The 16079-nt window shown below is 40.7% G+C and overlaps 2 non-coding genes across 2 annotated transcripts; both read right to left on the minus strand.

The window, feature by feature from the left end:
* Positions 1-1187: 1187 nt before the first annotated feature.
* LOC141625541 (small nucleolar RNA R71) lies at positions 1188-1294 on the minus strand. The gene has a single exon (XR_012535315.1). It is a non-coding gene; the product is annotated as a small nucleolar RNA R71 (small nucleolar RNA).
* A 12946-nt stretch (positions 1295-14240) lies between these two features.
* On the minus strand, positions 14241-14347 carry LOC141625598 (small nucleolar RNA R71). Its single transcript, XR_012535369.1, has one exon. It is a non-coding gene; the product is annotated as a small nucleolar RNA R71 (small nucleolar RNA).
* Between the last annotated feature and the right edge of the window lie 1732 nt (positions 14348-16079).

The raw sequence follows: 16079 nt of genomic DNA on the forward strand, positions 1-16079 counted from the left end.
GAGCTGAATATATAGGAAGGATTAAGTCAACTTGTAGGTGTTGTACAGTCTAGACGACTCGGCTCCGGGACCAAAACCTTCTTAGGGATTGTAAGATATACACTAACTCGATCCCATCACAACAATAAGTGCTTGCATATAATTGAGAACATGTTTGTATGGGCTACTCCCATAAATCCCCTATGAACCCATGACACCCTAGTGCTTTTAATCATTTGTTTACAAACATCTTTAATTGCTTTGGTTTGTTTACTTTACTTTCATTTTGCTGATTAGTTTAGATTACACATCATCTCAACCCAGATTGTGACACCCTAAGACATAGCTATTTGCAATTGAGAATCCTACATCAATACCCGTCCCTTGGGATCCGACCTTTACTTACCTCTTTACTAAGAGTAGTTTGTGAAGTTATAAATATTGTTTTGGTTGGTAGCTTTTGACAACGAGTTTCAACCGGACCAAAAATGGCGCCGTTGCCGGGGACGGTGTTAAATTGATTTGATTTTCATTAATTGTTTTTAGTTGTGTCTTTCTTTACCTTGGGTAAGTCAATCTCCTTAAGGTTGTTCTAATTGTTTTCGAGTTGTTTGATATTTTGCATGAGTAGGAGATCACAAGGAAATTTATTACCTATTGATTTCGAGATTGAAAGAACCTTAACCAACAATAGAAGAGTTGCTAGAGGTACTTCAAGAGTTGTAGGTATTGGAGAGATTGTGGACATTCAACCAAATAACATTGAGTTTACCAACCCTTTTGCAAGAGAAGGAGAGGATAACCCAATACAAAACCCACCACAAAATCAACCCACAATGCCTAAATTTTCATCACATTTCGTACCAACCGAGGAGAACATACCAAATGGTACTCCTACACCACCACATGTAACCGTTAATTTCATTGCCAAATCCGCATTCATATAATTAGTTGAGAGAAGTCAATTTGGAGGGATGCCTAGTGAAGACCCTCACTCACATATGAAGACTTTTTGTGATTATTGTGATGCAATTTCTCAAACCGGAGTTACTCAAGACCAAATCCGATGGGTATTGTTTCCTTTTTCTTTGATTGGTATCGCAAAGCAATGGTTGAAGAGCCTAGATAAGGCTACCCTTGGTATGGATTCATGGAAGAAGCTAGCACTTGCTTTCTACAAGAAATTCTATCCTCCGGAGAAGACTAATATGTTGAGAGCCCAAATCACCGTGTTCAAGCAAAGGGATGGAGAATCATTGTATGAAGCATGGGAGAGATTTAAGGACACTTGTCGTTCTTGTCCACACCATGGGCTTAGCGAGTGGTTCCTTGTGCAACAATTTTGGAATGGTTTATATGAAGATTCCCGCAATATTCTCAATATGGGATCCAATGGGATGTTTACCGAAGTTGATGATAATCAAACATGGGCCAAAATCGAAGAGATGGTGGTTCATAATTCACAATATAGTAGCCCTCGAAAGGCCACTAGAGGAGGAAGGTACGAGGTAGATTCCATCACATAATTGGGTGCTCAACTAAGTGCTCATATTGACACCATCAATTTGAAGTTTGAGAAGGCCATGGCTAAGCCTGATGAAGCTTCCAAATCACCCAAACAACATGTTAATGCTATGGTGGCATCATCCTCAATTCCAAGTGCAGTATGCGAGAGTTGTGGAACTTTGGGACATGAGCAAAGTGAATGTAGTGGAACAAATGAACAAGTGAATGCTTTCCAAGCATACAATAATGAGACGCCTTATTCCAACTACTATAATGAGAATACCAAATTCCATCCAAATCTTTCATACAAGAGCCAAAATGTCCAAAAACCCCAACAAACATACACCCCACCTCCAATGAGAAACCAATCTCAAAGACCCTTTTACAACCAAAGCCAAGGTTATCAAAATAAACCTTCATACAATCAAACCAATGACCAAATATTTGATGTTCAAAAAGTGGTCCTCCAAATGCAAAAGAACCAACAAGAATTTTTCACCCAAATGCAAAAAGATAGCCAAGCCAAATATATCACCATTAATAACATACTAGCCCACACCAAGATGTTGGAAACTCAAATGACCCAATTAGCATCTTCTAGCTCTCAAAGACAAATGGGGCAATTACCACCTCAAGGTAATCCTCCAAGACATGAGACGCTGAGTGCCATCCATTTGAGGAGTGGTACAAGATATGAAGGGCCGAAGAGGCCAATTGATGAAGATGTTGTGGATGCTAGTGACAAGAAAGGAGTTGTGCAGAACTCTAAGGAGGTAGATCCTACTTCCAATGAAATTTCAAAGAAGAAGAATGAAGAGAAGGCTAAGGAAAAGAGCCTATTGTGATTAGACTTCCATTCCCAAGTCGGCAAGCTAAGCCTAAGCCTTATGATGAACTTGGAAAGTTCATGGAAAATGTGAAGAACTTAGAAGTCTCAATCCCATTCACAAAATTGATCAATCATTGTCTGGCCTATGTAAAGTACATGAAAGACATTCTTACCAAGAAGAAATCCATCCGAAAGCCAGAGACTATTGCCTTTATCAAAGTGAGTAGTGCTATTCTTCAAGGGAGTTCCCCTCCAAAACTCAAAGATTCGGGAAGTTTTTCTATTCCATGCACCATTGGCGACACTACAATCCACAAAGCATTATGTGACCTTGGAGCAAGTGTAAGTGTCATGCCATACTCGGTGTGTAATAGGCTAGGAATGGGAGAGCTCAAATGCACCAACATTACTCTTCAAATGGCGGATCGATCAACAAAGGTACCTTTAGGGGTATGGGAGGATGTGCCCCTGAGAATTGGCAAATTCTTCATTCCGGTAGACTTTGTCATTGTAGACATAGAGGAGGATTCCAACATTCCTATCATTTTAGGAAGACCTTTATTGCATACCGCGGGAGTGGTAATTGATGTGAAACATGGAGAGCTCACACTTGAAGTGGGGGATGAGACAATCACTTTTAATCTTGACAAAACAATGAGAGCTCCCCGACTACATGAGCCATGTTTCATGGTCGATCATTATAGCCGAGAAAGTGATAGGAAGAAGTTAGAATCTCTATGCAAAGATCAAGCTATGGGTAAAGAAACACCACCCATATGGAAAAAGAAAGTGGATAACCTTCAAGTAGCTCAATCCAGAGAGCAAGAAAATTTCAACAACAATGACAGCTTGAATAGCTCACCACCAATCAAGACAATTAAGGAAGAATGCCTCATTGGCCATGAAAACAAGAAAGAGGAGTTGCTCTCGTCAACTCATGACATCATTGGGGAACAAGCTAATGAAGTTTGTGGCCTATGGGATGACAAATTTAAAGGATTAGTCAATCCCTACATTGCCAATGCTATGACCCTAGACAAAGGCTTTGTGGATCCTCGTCATCACTGTGACTTGGATGAATACAACAATGAATAGAATAATGTGCAAAGATCTACCCAAGACCTCTATCATGAAAATGAGCAAGCCTTCGACTACTTCTACAAGGTGTTGAGCAACATCAACAACACCTTGGCCTTGCCTCCTTGACATTTCATCAAAGAATGAGAGTTTGGTGGAGTCCTCCCTAAACCACCATTTGTAAATATTCTAACCCCTTAACTAGCATTTTATTTCCTTTATTGCATCTTTGTCATTTTTGGATTTGCAATTTTATACTTTAATCAAGATTTCGACATGAGAGAAAGTGAGGGAGATATTTTAACGTGTTTTGATGTGTAGTGTTTGATATAGTATAGGAATGGCAAATACCTAGGCTACACGAGCCTTTATAGTGCACCCACAATATTCAACAAAGGAAAAGAAGAAAAGGGTAACTTGGGAGAAGAGGTCCCCACGAGTAGAACTGAGCTCGTGGGAGCAGAGGAGAATTCGAGCGTTCCAAGACGGGATCCGCTCGAGCTGCTGATGATCCGGGCGTCGCCGAGGAGCATCTGAGCATCTTGGCCTTAGGACGCGGGTTTTGGGAAAGCTCGAATTGAAGAAAGTGTACTGTTATAAAATCTTAGCAAATCGTCAGCAGGACGCTCGTTCCAGGCTACAAGCCGCTCGTCTTGAGACTAATCCGCGAGTCCTGGCATACTTCAAAATTATGAATTCACGCTGTTTGTAAATCAGCACGTCCCCAGGAGGATCCGAGCATTCCCAGAAGGAATCCGCTCGTCCTGAGCAAGATCTGCGCGTCCTGGCACGGGTTGGCAATTTCAGCACGTACGGCCTGAAGATCTGCGCGTCCCGTCTTGAAGCCGAGTGTCCGGAGCTGCTACTTAATAAAAACACGGGATTCATCCCCTCCTTCCTAAAATCATTTCTATCTTTTACAAACACAAACACACATCCTTTCTCCCTCAAAACCCTCAATCCCCTTATTGAAAACACAAATTTTTCAACCAAAATCATCACCATCAAAACAAAACTTCCTCAAATCAAGATTAACTCACTCCTTTATCAACAAAATACCATCTACACATCAAAATCCTCACAAATTAAATCAATTTTCTAGGGTTTGGGTATAAATTCGAAAACCCTAAATTGATTGGGAATTGATTGAAGCTTGAGGAAACAAGGAGCATTCAAGCACAATATTGGTTTGTTAATACAAATTTGAGAAGGAGAACATCATGGCAAGAACAAAAGGCGGAAACAAGGTACCCAAAACTCCAAATTTATCCAAGAGGCAACAAGCTCTTCTTGCATCAAAGGCTTTGGTAGTGGTACAACCAAGGGTGGACATCCAAGAAATTGCAACTCTTATTGAGGAAGCTACTACATCTACTCCGGTTATAGAACAATTGCCAAATTTTCCGGAGGTAACCTTCTTAACCGATGCTCATAGGAATGCATTTTTATCCCTTACTAGGAAGACTATTGTGGCTACCAAGTTTATATGTCAAGATGCCTTAGAAAAATTGGGTGTGCTTGAGAGAACTAGGAAATTTTTCGAGTCCATGAGGTTGCTAACCCTCTTTGAAATGGAAGAATTGACTTACCCTTCACTAACCATGGAGTTCATAAGCTCCTTGAATGTGTCTAAGGTAGAGGCTCAAAAATTTGTGAATTCCGTCTTGAGAACAAGAGTAGAAGAATGACTTTGAGTGAGTTTGGTGAAGTGTTTGGTCTTTTACAACATTATCATTATACAAAGAAGCCTTTAAAATATGATGCCGCACCCCTGTGGAAATCGATTATCGGGCGAAACTTTGGCTCTTTTCGGGAGTGCCATGTTTTATATGTCCACCATCCGGGCATAAGGGTATGGCACAAGTTCGTGGGCAACACTTTGATTGCAAGAAAAGGAACTACCGAGCTTGATTTTGTCTACCTTGAGTCTACCATAAATATCAATGGAAAGTTCACCAAAGGATATAACATCCTTCAACTTTTACTTGATCGGTGGCTTGAAATTGATAATGGGAAAGGAGGGGTTTTCATTGTGAATGGAGGCTTAGTGACAAGGTTAGCCAAACACTTTAACCCGGATTTCAACAAAGATAAGATCTACAAACCGGTTAAAGGGAGCAACTTCCTTGATGTGGCCACTATGATCAACAAATTCCATTGGGTCAAGAATGACAATCTTGACAAAAAGTATGAGTGGCTCATCAAGGAAGCTAAGTCCTTCATCTTGCCTAGCAAAATATGTCGCATCGCCGTCCGTAGCCCAAACTACCTTCTACCCGTCAACGAGGAAGCCGAAATGATCATCAAGCAACATAGGGAATCAAATGCAAAGCCCTCCTCCTCCTCCTCCATTGTGACTCCACCATATCCATTTGCCTACCAAGAATTCAAACCAATTGGCTCTAATGTCATGGTAGGCAACGACTACTTGACCCAACTAATACAACATATGCATAACGAAGCTCATGAAGATCGGGTCAATTCTTACCATGCTCAATATCCGCCCCTCCTACATTTAGCTAGGCAAAGACTACTTGATCCATCATGTCCTTTGCCTAGTTGGGCGGATAGGGAGGTATTCTTTCCAAGTGCTTCTAGAGATTCCAACATGGATAGTCGAGTTACTAGAGGGAAGGAGATTGTTGTTGATGACGGGGAAGGTAGTGACTCTTGCCAAGAAGAAGAGGAAGAAGAACAAAGTTCAAATGATGATGAGAATGGTGAAGCCTCCGGGTCAATGGAGGTAGATGATGAGGATGATGAAGAAGAGGTTGATGATAGTGATGAGGATGTCGCAATGAGCGATAATTGAGGATTGACAAGCTTTTGGAGGATGCCACATATGCGGGGTTGATTACTTGACTTCAACCTATTCCATTGTGAGTTTCCTACACCTCCTCTAGCTTTGTTTATATCTCTTGTTTTCAAAATTTTTAATCTTGATCATTTGTTTTGAGTCCTAGCAACACTCAAAGGACTCCCACCTCGGTCCCATTGAGGTGTCTCATTTTGTTCCCACTTTTGAAAATCCAAAATGATAATTAGTTTCATGCATTGCATACTTGTGCATGAACTTCCCTACTTTTACACTAGAAATAGTGTCTTACTTGGTTTGGGGAAGTTCAAACACAAGGAATGGGAGTTAATCCAAATTAGCTCTCCAACCAATAAAATCATGCATCATATAGAGTAGAATAGATTGCATCATTTATATATATGACATGTAGTTTGCATACTAGTGTAGAAATCATGCATTCTCATTTAGCTTGTATATTTCCTATCGTATTGGCCATGGAGGACAATGCCCATACTAGTGTGGAGATGGGAAATTCTAACTTGACTTTTAAAATAAAAAATGATAAAAATTGAAAAATTTCGAAAAAACAAATATATGTTCTTTTATTTTCATAAAAACAAAAAAAACATAAAAATTTGAAAAATTGCAAAAACCAAAAACATGTACATTTCCTTTGTAGTGTAGAATTGTATATTTTGTATATACTTATTTGTTTGGTTGTCCTCCTATTACATTGGATCGACTACGCCACATCCGAGGCATGAGGAATATGAAGACCGCATGGTATGATCTTTCCAATCTCCTTTTTCCTCTCTATGTTGATGACTATGTGACTTTATTTTTGATGCGGTATACACCAATGTGATTTTAGGAGTTGAATTTCGTTTATATAACATACTAGTTGATAGAAGCATTTGCATTAGGTTGTATAAATGTTAGTTGCATCATGGCATGTAGTTGCATTTTAGGAAAGATTTTGTGAAAACATCTATTTGGGAAACTTGACACGTGTATATAAGGCCCTTGTAGATACTTTTTCTTCTTGAGACTTTGCTCACTAGAATGCTTCTAAAACACCCTAGGATGTGTCATGCTAGTATCCTTTGACCCATGGATTAAGGCCTAGTCAAGAGTACCTTGTGGTGTGATAACTCCTTGGCCACCGTTTATTCTAAGGTGACCTTTGAAGCCATGCAACCATATTCCACTTCTATCACATTTTGTCAACAAAAAGGGAATGGGCACAAAAATTATCAATTTGAGTTCAAGCATTGAAATGAAAAAAATCAAAAAGTTTGCAATTTGCATCAAAGAAAAGAGGAGTACAAAAATAAGAACTCCTATGCTTCAAATATAAGAACCCTCCTTACAAATTAGGGTGACTTTGACAATGTTCAAAAATGCAAAAAGTCAAAAATTGTCAAGCATCAAATGCCAAACGTCAAGAAATAGCAAAAAGAAATTATTCTAAAAAAATGTCAAATGCCACAAGAAATTGGGGGGAATAACAAAATCAAAAGCAAACTCCCATCATGAAACTCAAAATACATTGACCCTTTTTCCATTGATCCCAATTTTATACATGGTGGAGAAGGGACGACGCTTCTTCTTGTCTAGGTAAGAAGGGGAATTCCGCGATCCTACAGTGTTTCTAACACCATAAGGAGTCTACTCTTGATGAAAGCATTTAACGATTGAGGACAAAGGTACCCTAGCTTGACATAACTTGGAGGTGATTTATTGGTATCCTCCTAGGCTTAGTAGTTTGAAGAAACCGTATCTATGATGGAGTGTGTACCCTTAGATTGCTTCCCTTTTAGATAATTTCCGCCACTTAGATGAGGAAAGTGGCTATTATTTTGTAGATGCATCCATTATTTATTTTGTGTGCTTAATGCTTGGATGTATCGCCATTTTGACAAGCCCCACCTTGCCTTGCAAGTAGGCATCCTACCTCATGGTTGTCTTGTTGTGAGTTGAAGGGGCGAAGTGAGACCCGCTAATTGTCTCATATCGGTTATATTAGTAGGCTAATTTAAATAAAGGTCCTAGTTTTAGTCACCTCTTTACTTGAGACGAGCAAAGGTTCGGTTTGGGGATGTTTGATGTGACTCATATTTGAGCACATTTAGTCCCTGAATTAACCTCGTTCCTATGCTTTTTAGCACATAATTGGGTCATTTATTATCTTTAGTTTCCCATTTTGCATATTCTTTAAGGTTTTGTCTCCTTGGTAGGAAAGGATTGCTAACCTTGCATTTATGAGGCAAAATGGAGCTAAATGGATCGCATCTAATGACCAAGCATCAAAGAGAAGACCGACATTAGAGGCCTAAGTAGATAAATAAAGTGAAATGGGAAATGATGAAAATATCCTTGCATCCCCAACACGATCCTTGCGGATTGTTAAGGAGCTAAATAAGAGAAATACTCTGCCCAAGGATCCGTGCGGCCCGAGCATGATCCGGGCGTACCAATTTTCCAAGATTCGAGCGACTTGATCCCAGGATGAGCGGACTGGAGAGCAAGGATCCAAGCGTCCCCTCCCTGATCCGAGCGGATCTCAAGACAGAACAACCCGTGCCACAACACGGGACGAGCGGATCGAGGCAGGACTAACAAGGAGGATCCGCGCATGTCCCTCGGGAGTAGCATTTCCTCAAGTTTTTCTTAGGGTCTTAATAGTCATTTAAGTCCTTAGTAACCCTAGTCCTTGTACCTAATCTTTAGTATAAATACCCCTTTGTACTACCTAGATTAGCATCAACTCTTAATACTCTCTTAATCGTATCATAATTTAGTCTTAATTTAGTTGTAATACATTTCTAATTATTAATCACATCTTAATCTTTCCTTAATTTCTCTATTGTTCTTCCTTTTATTTGGGTAATTAGAAGATTATTTGGGTTTATTTGGAGGATTGACAACCTTCCATCAATCATCAAGTACTTCTATTATTCTTTGCTTTATTATTTGGAATCATCTTCATAGGTATAATTCCTCCTTACCCTTGTTTAATTATTGTTAATCACTTTCATTTATTCATCATGTTTTGCTCTGTTAGTATGGTTGTCAACCTTATTAGCATGCTAAAATTGATCATGAGTGAGTAGTTCTTTAGCTAGGGTTAATGGGGAATTAGGGGAAACAAACATGGGGATTGATCTATGCTTAATCTAATATGTTCTCATAATTAATTTGCTTGCTTGTTGTGATTTCAACCTATGCACAAGTTATGTTTGATGAAATGCGAGCCTATGAATCCTTGCATTTTTTGATCCATCCCTTATCCCTTCAACTTAAGCCTCATTAGACCATGCATAGAGTTGAATAAGAAGGATTAAGTCGACTTGTAGGTGTTGTACATTCTAGACGACTCGGCTCTGGGACCCAAACCTTCTTAGGGATTGTAAGATATACACTAACTCGATCCTATCACAGCAATAAGTGCTTGCATCTAATTGAGAACATGTTTGTATGGGCTACTCCCATGAATCCCCTATGCACCCATGACACCCTAGTGCTTTTAATCATTTGTTTACAAACCTCTTTAATTACTTTGCTTTGTTTACTTTATTTTCATTTTGTTGATTAGTTTAGATTACACATCACCTCAACCCAAATTGTGATACCCTAAGACATAGCTATTTGCAATTGAGAATCCTACATCAATACCTGTCCCCGGGATCCGACCTTTACTTACCTCTTTACTAAGAGTAGTTTGTGAAGTTATAAATATTGTTTTGGTTGGTAGCTTTTGACAACGAGTTTAAACCGGACCACAAATACATCCTATTCTATTATATAAAACAATCCCCTTATTATTACCCACTAATTACCCATATTACATATACTAACCCAAGTAAAAACCCCAAAAATTAGGCTTAAGACTTAAATAAGGATGAGTGGAAATCGACTTACAAGTGTGGATGGTGAAGAATAAGGTGGGAGATTTCTTAAAGTAAGCTTGGATCCATGGTGGAAGAGGTTTATGAGAGTTTTAGAGAGAGGGGAGAGGATTTGGAGTGAGAAGAAAGGAGATAGAATGAATGAGGATAAGGGAATAAGATTACCTTATCCCGTATTCTGATTCAGCGTCACTCGACCGAGTACGAGTTCACTCGACCGAGTGGCACTCACTCGGTCGAGTGCCACCCACTCGGTCGAGTGTCGGACCACTCGGTCGAGTGAATGACTCACTATGCCTAGTATTACTACACTAGGTCTAGTCCAGGCCTCACTTGGTCTAGTGTATGGTCAACCTCTCACTCTTGAGTGTATCTCATCTCATTCGCTGCTCCTCTCATGCATTCCAAGGTACGTTTGCGGGTCCCAAAAGGTACGGGTATTACAATCTTCCCTCCTTAAAATGAACTTCATCCCCGAAGTTCACCTCACTCTCTCTTTCCCACTAAGCTCTCAAGTCTCTTTTTTATTCCAAGCCTTAACGTGATCGCTCTTTTACACAGTACCTTTTTCCCGACTCAAGGTTCTTTTGGCATTGTCGCTCTCATGTCCTTGTTTTAATTTTTTTAACTTCTTAATTGTTACATTCACCCCTTCCCGAAAAGAGAACTTTGTCCCGAAGTTCACCACTAGCTTAACCTAGACACTTTTCCGGATTATTGTACTTTATTACTATATATATAATTCCTATGATTAATCTACACTACCATGATCAAAACACATCATTTCTATAAAAGACTTGTCATAATTTGTCTAACCATTTCGTAATTAATCCATCTCTTATGTCCACATCGTTTCCTATTCAACATGCCATGTATGTATTGCGTAAAAATTCCCACATGATTACACGTGTGTCCATTCCATCTCGGTTTCATAACATCATTCCCGCTTGTCACAATGAAAGACTTACTCATACGTGCCAATCATTACATATATTGCACATCGCAAGGCAACGCTCTATACTATTATGTCATTACGTACACTTTATTTCCCTAAGTATGGTTACTACATTAATGCACATCATACATGTTCATTATTTTACTTTTGTTATCCACTTAATCATGCCATATTACTATACCTTAATCACACATCTTGAAGGATAATACACAAAATCGCAATCGACTTAGTAAGCGTATCGTCAAACGCAAAGAATTCATGAAAGTCAACCGTATCGAGTTCTCATGGTTTCTCGGCTATGAGGAAGTTGTTATAGTCACGGAATCAAGGTCAAATACTGCCTATACGGTCGGAAGTTTCTAGAAATGGCAAATTCCATATCACTCGGTCGAGTATGGGAGTCACTTGGTTGAGTGTACCTCCACTCGGTCGAGTTAAAGTTGCACTCGGTCGAGTGCCAAACTTATAGGGGGTTTCCAAGTTCTGTCTACGATCTACTCAGTCGAGTGGGGGACTTTACTCGTTCGAGTGAGAATGGCACTCGGCGAGTGCCACTGGGCAGTCCGAATTTCGGCCACTTATGGCTTTTAAGCTTACCTATGGTCGAGTATACTTGTAATGAAGTCTTAATGGTGATCATTGCACCATAACCACATACCATCTACTAGTTTTTGGCCGAGTTTACAACACAAAAAAAAAAAATTGTTCAAGGCTTAACCAATGTAAAGTCAAACAAGTTTGCATAAAAATAAATAAGACTAAGAAGAGGTCTTTATCCTCTTGCCAAACCTCTTGACCCACCAGACTAAGGCTCCTTCATTGTTCGCCAGTGACCCCTACCTTTGTGCGCTATGCTCCGCACTCCTTGTCTCACCCGATGTGTCCGTTGCTGCATCTTCCACTATTGCATTAACATAGCGTCCATGATGCTCCATAAGTCCCGATGCCCAACTCGATGCTTGATGCGTGTCTTTTATATGGTGTTTTGCACTTCATTTTACACGCATTTCAGAGCTCATTTGTGTAGTTTAAGCTACCATTTCCCCCATTTCCGTCTACTTTCGTGTTTTTGTACTTTATTGCAGAAATGTGAAGAATTCAACGGAAATTGAGCTAAATCCGTCCCCGACTATCCTGCATTGCAATTGACGTGAAGTATTCACTTAAGGAACGAGCTTGGTGCGCATTTCAAATCCCAAAAGACAAATCCACGAGATTATAGAAGCCAAGTAGCAGCTCGTGCAGTCGATCGACCACTACCATCAGTCGATCGACCAACCTGCGGGTTCCAGAAGCTACTGTACACTGAAGAGCAGTCGATCGACCGCCATGCTTAGTCGATCGACCAAGATGCTATCCCAGACGAGAATTAAAAGACCGAGGAAGCGCAAGCCCATGAGGTTTAGGTTTTGATAATAAGTGTTACGTATGTTTGCTATATAACGTAACTTAGAACACCAGTTTTAGGGATCCGATTTTTTATCTAAGTTTTACACAGTAACATTCAGTTTTTATTAGGGTTCGGAATATTGTTTTAGCATTGGAATTTCGTTCTTATTCTTAATCATTCCTCTGCAATCTCGGTATTCTTTTGCCTTATTTGAATTCACTCTTATTTCGTTATTAGTATAGAATTGCTAGTTAGGTTCCCGAAACCGTTTTATCGTTGCATGTTAATTATTTATCTTACCGCTTTAATCATGAATTCAGTACTTTTATGCCCTAGTTTTATTGTTGTCATCACCCTCAGCATGAGTAGCTAAATTAATTGTGCTAGGATGTAGGGGAATTATGGCGTAGGCGGCGTAGTATTAATTTGGACCGAAAATAGCGTGTCAGTCGATCGACTGCCATACCTGGTCTATCGACTGACCACGTGAAGTTACCTTTCGTTTTAATTGATTTTAATGTTGTATTTAACGAACCGAATGCATGCGACCAGTTAGATGCTTAATTTATGACTGACCCATTAGATCGGAAGATAGGGAAAGTTGTTAGATCACCAATTAAAATGACTAAACTGTGCTGAGATCGAAAGATAGGTAAAGTTTAGATTATTAGTCACTTTTCAGGACGAGAGTCAGTATTAGTGATATTAGGGACTTATAGCGAGATCGAAAGATGCTATCTGTTAAGAGTGGACCGAGAGGACCTCTTGTTTTCCCGCCTCACATGTGTTCGATTTGGACTGTTTAGTATGTTTGCCGCTTGAAGCTATAATGAACCGACCATCCTAGTACCCCTTCCTTATCTATTTTAATCCGTTTTTTTTAGTTTCTTGTTTTTATTACTCTTAGCTATAGACCAAATCAATTCAAACCCCCACCTTATTGTTACCTTAGACCGAATTTAAACAGCTATTAATTACATTCGCCTCCTTGTGGTTCGACCCTGTTACCACTAGCCTAGGTTAGTCTTAATAGGAAATTATAAATCTTATTTTTGGTACTCACAACGACGGGTATCAAATTTTGGCGCCGTTGCCGGGGAGGCAATTGCTCTAATTTTTAGTTGTTTTTATTTAGTCTTTCTTTAGTTTAAGGGACTTCCGTTCCTTAAACTTTTCTTATATTCTTTTTGTAGTTTCTTCTTATGCGCAGGTCACAGGGTGGTGAACTAGTACGATTTAATCCTGAGATCGAGAAATCCTTGCGCGAGTTGAGACCATCACAAAGGGTATTACCGACAGAGGAAGAGCTGAGTACTCTGTCAAGCTACTACGAGAACGCTCTGTTCGAAGGAGATCCACCTACATCTCCTGCCTCTACTTCTTCAGCTGAGACAGTCACTTCTCCAAAAATCCCAGTCATGGCTGAAGAAGCAACCATTGCTAGTCACTCAGAGCCGACTGCTGCGAATCTCTACAAAGGATTCGAACTACCTGGGGAGGCGAGAAAATTCGAGCCAAAGCCTTCCTATCTTAATCTGGTTGAGAGAAACTAGTTCAGGGGAGCTGCAAATGAAGATGCAGCCAAGCACATGGAGATTTTTATTGATTATTGTTGCTCTATACCCCCGCCGGCCGGTGTGACCCAAGACCAGATCAAGGAGACCATGTTCATTTTCTCTCTTCATGATGCTACAAGGGAGTGGTATAGAGATCTGGACCGAGCCGCTCATGGGATCACCGACTGGAATTCCTTAGCCCTGGCATTCTACAAAAAGTACTTATCTGCCTCGAAGATGAATGCCATTAGAGCTCAGATCACGAGCTTTAAACAAGGGCCTGATGAGAACTTTCATGAAGCATGGGTCCGTTTCAAGAAACTGGTGCGAACCATACCGCACCATGGGTTCGAAAAATGGAGTCTTTGCAACCAGTTCTATAATGGGTCGTATGACGATCGAGGGCTATTTTGGATCTGCAGCCAATGGCCGATTCTTGAGAACATGGGAGAGACTAAGGGGTGGAAGATCATCGATGATTTGGCCACTCATAAGGCTGAATATGGGAATTCGAGAGGAAACCAGAGGAGGACTGCTGAATCTTCCTCTGTTTTGCACTAGAAGCTCTCACCGCAATGTTTGACAAATATGAGTTGGGAGGAGCTTCTAAAGGAGTGATGTACCATGTTAACGCTGTTTCAGACGGTCCTTTCGTCCCGTAAAAAGATGTGGAGCCGAGGGGCATGTCTCGTAGAATTGTTCTCGCCCCTTTGAGTCTTGTCGCCTTTCAACACTATAGGCGGACAAACACGAACTATGAGCCGAATGTCCACCCCAACTTGAGGTGGAGTAGCAGAATGTCTGAATCCGACTCAATCTCCACAATAAAGAAGAAGCAGCAAGCCTATGTGCCCCCCCACAAACAACCATATCAAAAACCTCCGTATATTCCTCAGCAGCAGCAACAATCCCAAAATTCCGAGTTTACTGAGTTGAAGAACTTATTGCTGAAGGAGTCCCAAGCTAGAGAGGCCGGTATGAAGATGCTAGAGAGCCAAATTGCTCAATTGGCTAGCAAGAGTACCACTCGAGCTCCGGGACACTTACCGACTCAAACTGACCAGAAAGCGACCCTAAATGCCATAACTTTGAAGAGTGGGTCTACCCTGGAGGGGCCTACTATGGTCGAGGATGCCACTGCGAAAGATGAGGCAAAACCGAGTCAAAACAAAGCTGGAACGAGCAAAGGAAAGAAAAAAGAGTCTACCAGGTATATCAGTTGATCGACTGATATACCCGGTCGATCGACTGAAGTGCGGGTTACAGAAGCTTCTGGTCCTGTTCATCCCAGTCGATCGACTGACATCACTGGTCGATCGACTGAGATCGCTGCTGATAGTGAGATTTTTCGTCCTCCGATGCCCGACAACTTGAGGGATCATTTGTTTCGGGGCACGACAGTCCCGAAAATATTGGGGAAAGACCCGAGTGCTGATGGGTCAGTCCCGGCTCCGAAGTACGACCCGATGTCGATCAATGGTTCACATTTGAGACGGTCTGAGGAGGGTTCAAGCTTCAATAAGAAGAAAGTAGTGGATTTCCAGCCTAAGTCCACGGATACCGGCATGCGCGATTTAGAGGAGAGGGCTAAGCTACTTCTTACAATACCATATCCGGAAAGACTAGTGCCGACGAAGGAACAGGTATCTTTCAATAAATTTGAAAAAGTTATTCGTAGCTTGAATGTACAAGTACCCTTCCTTGAGTTAGTTAATCAAGTGCCTGCCTATACTAAATTCATGAAACAACTCTTGTCTAAGAAAAAGTCACTTGAAAATGTGCATACTGTCGCATTAACCAAAGAGTCATGCTCTTATTTGTCTCACACTGCACCCCATAAGCTAGAGGACCCGGGTAGCTTTTCTGTTCCTTGCAATATAGGTACCTTCTCTATTGAGAAGGCATTATGTGACTTAGGAGCTAGTATAAGTGTCATGCCCTTGAGTCTTGCTAGGAAGCTCAAACTAACTAGGTTCGCAGTGACAGATATGACAGTACAGATGGCTGACCGATCAACGGTCCAACCAATAGGAATCTTAGAGGACATTCCTGTCCAAATAGGGAAGTTTTTCTTCCCCGTTG

Source organism: Silene latifolia, chromosome X, assembly GCF_048544455.1.
Source record: "Silene latifolia isolate original U9 population chromosome X, ASM4854445v1, whole genome shotgun sequence".
NCBI lineage: Eukaryota > Viridiplantae > Streptophyta > Magnoliopsida > Caryophyllales > Caryophyllaceae > Silene > Silene latifolia.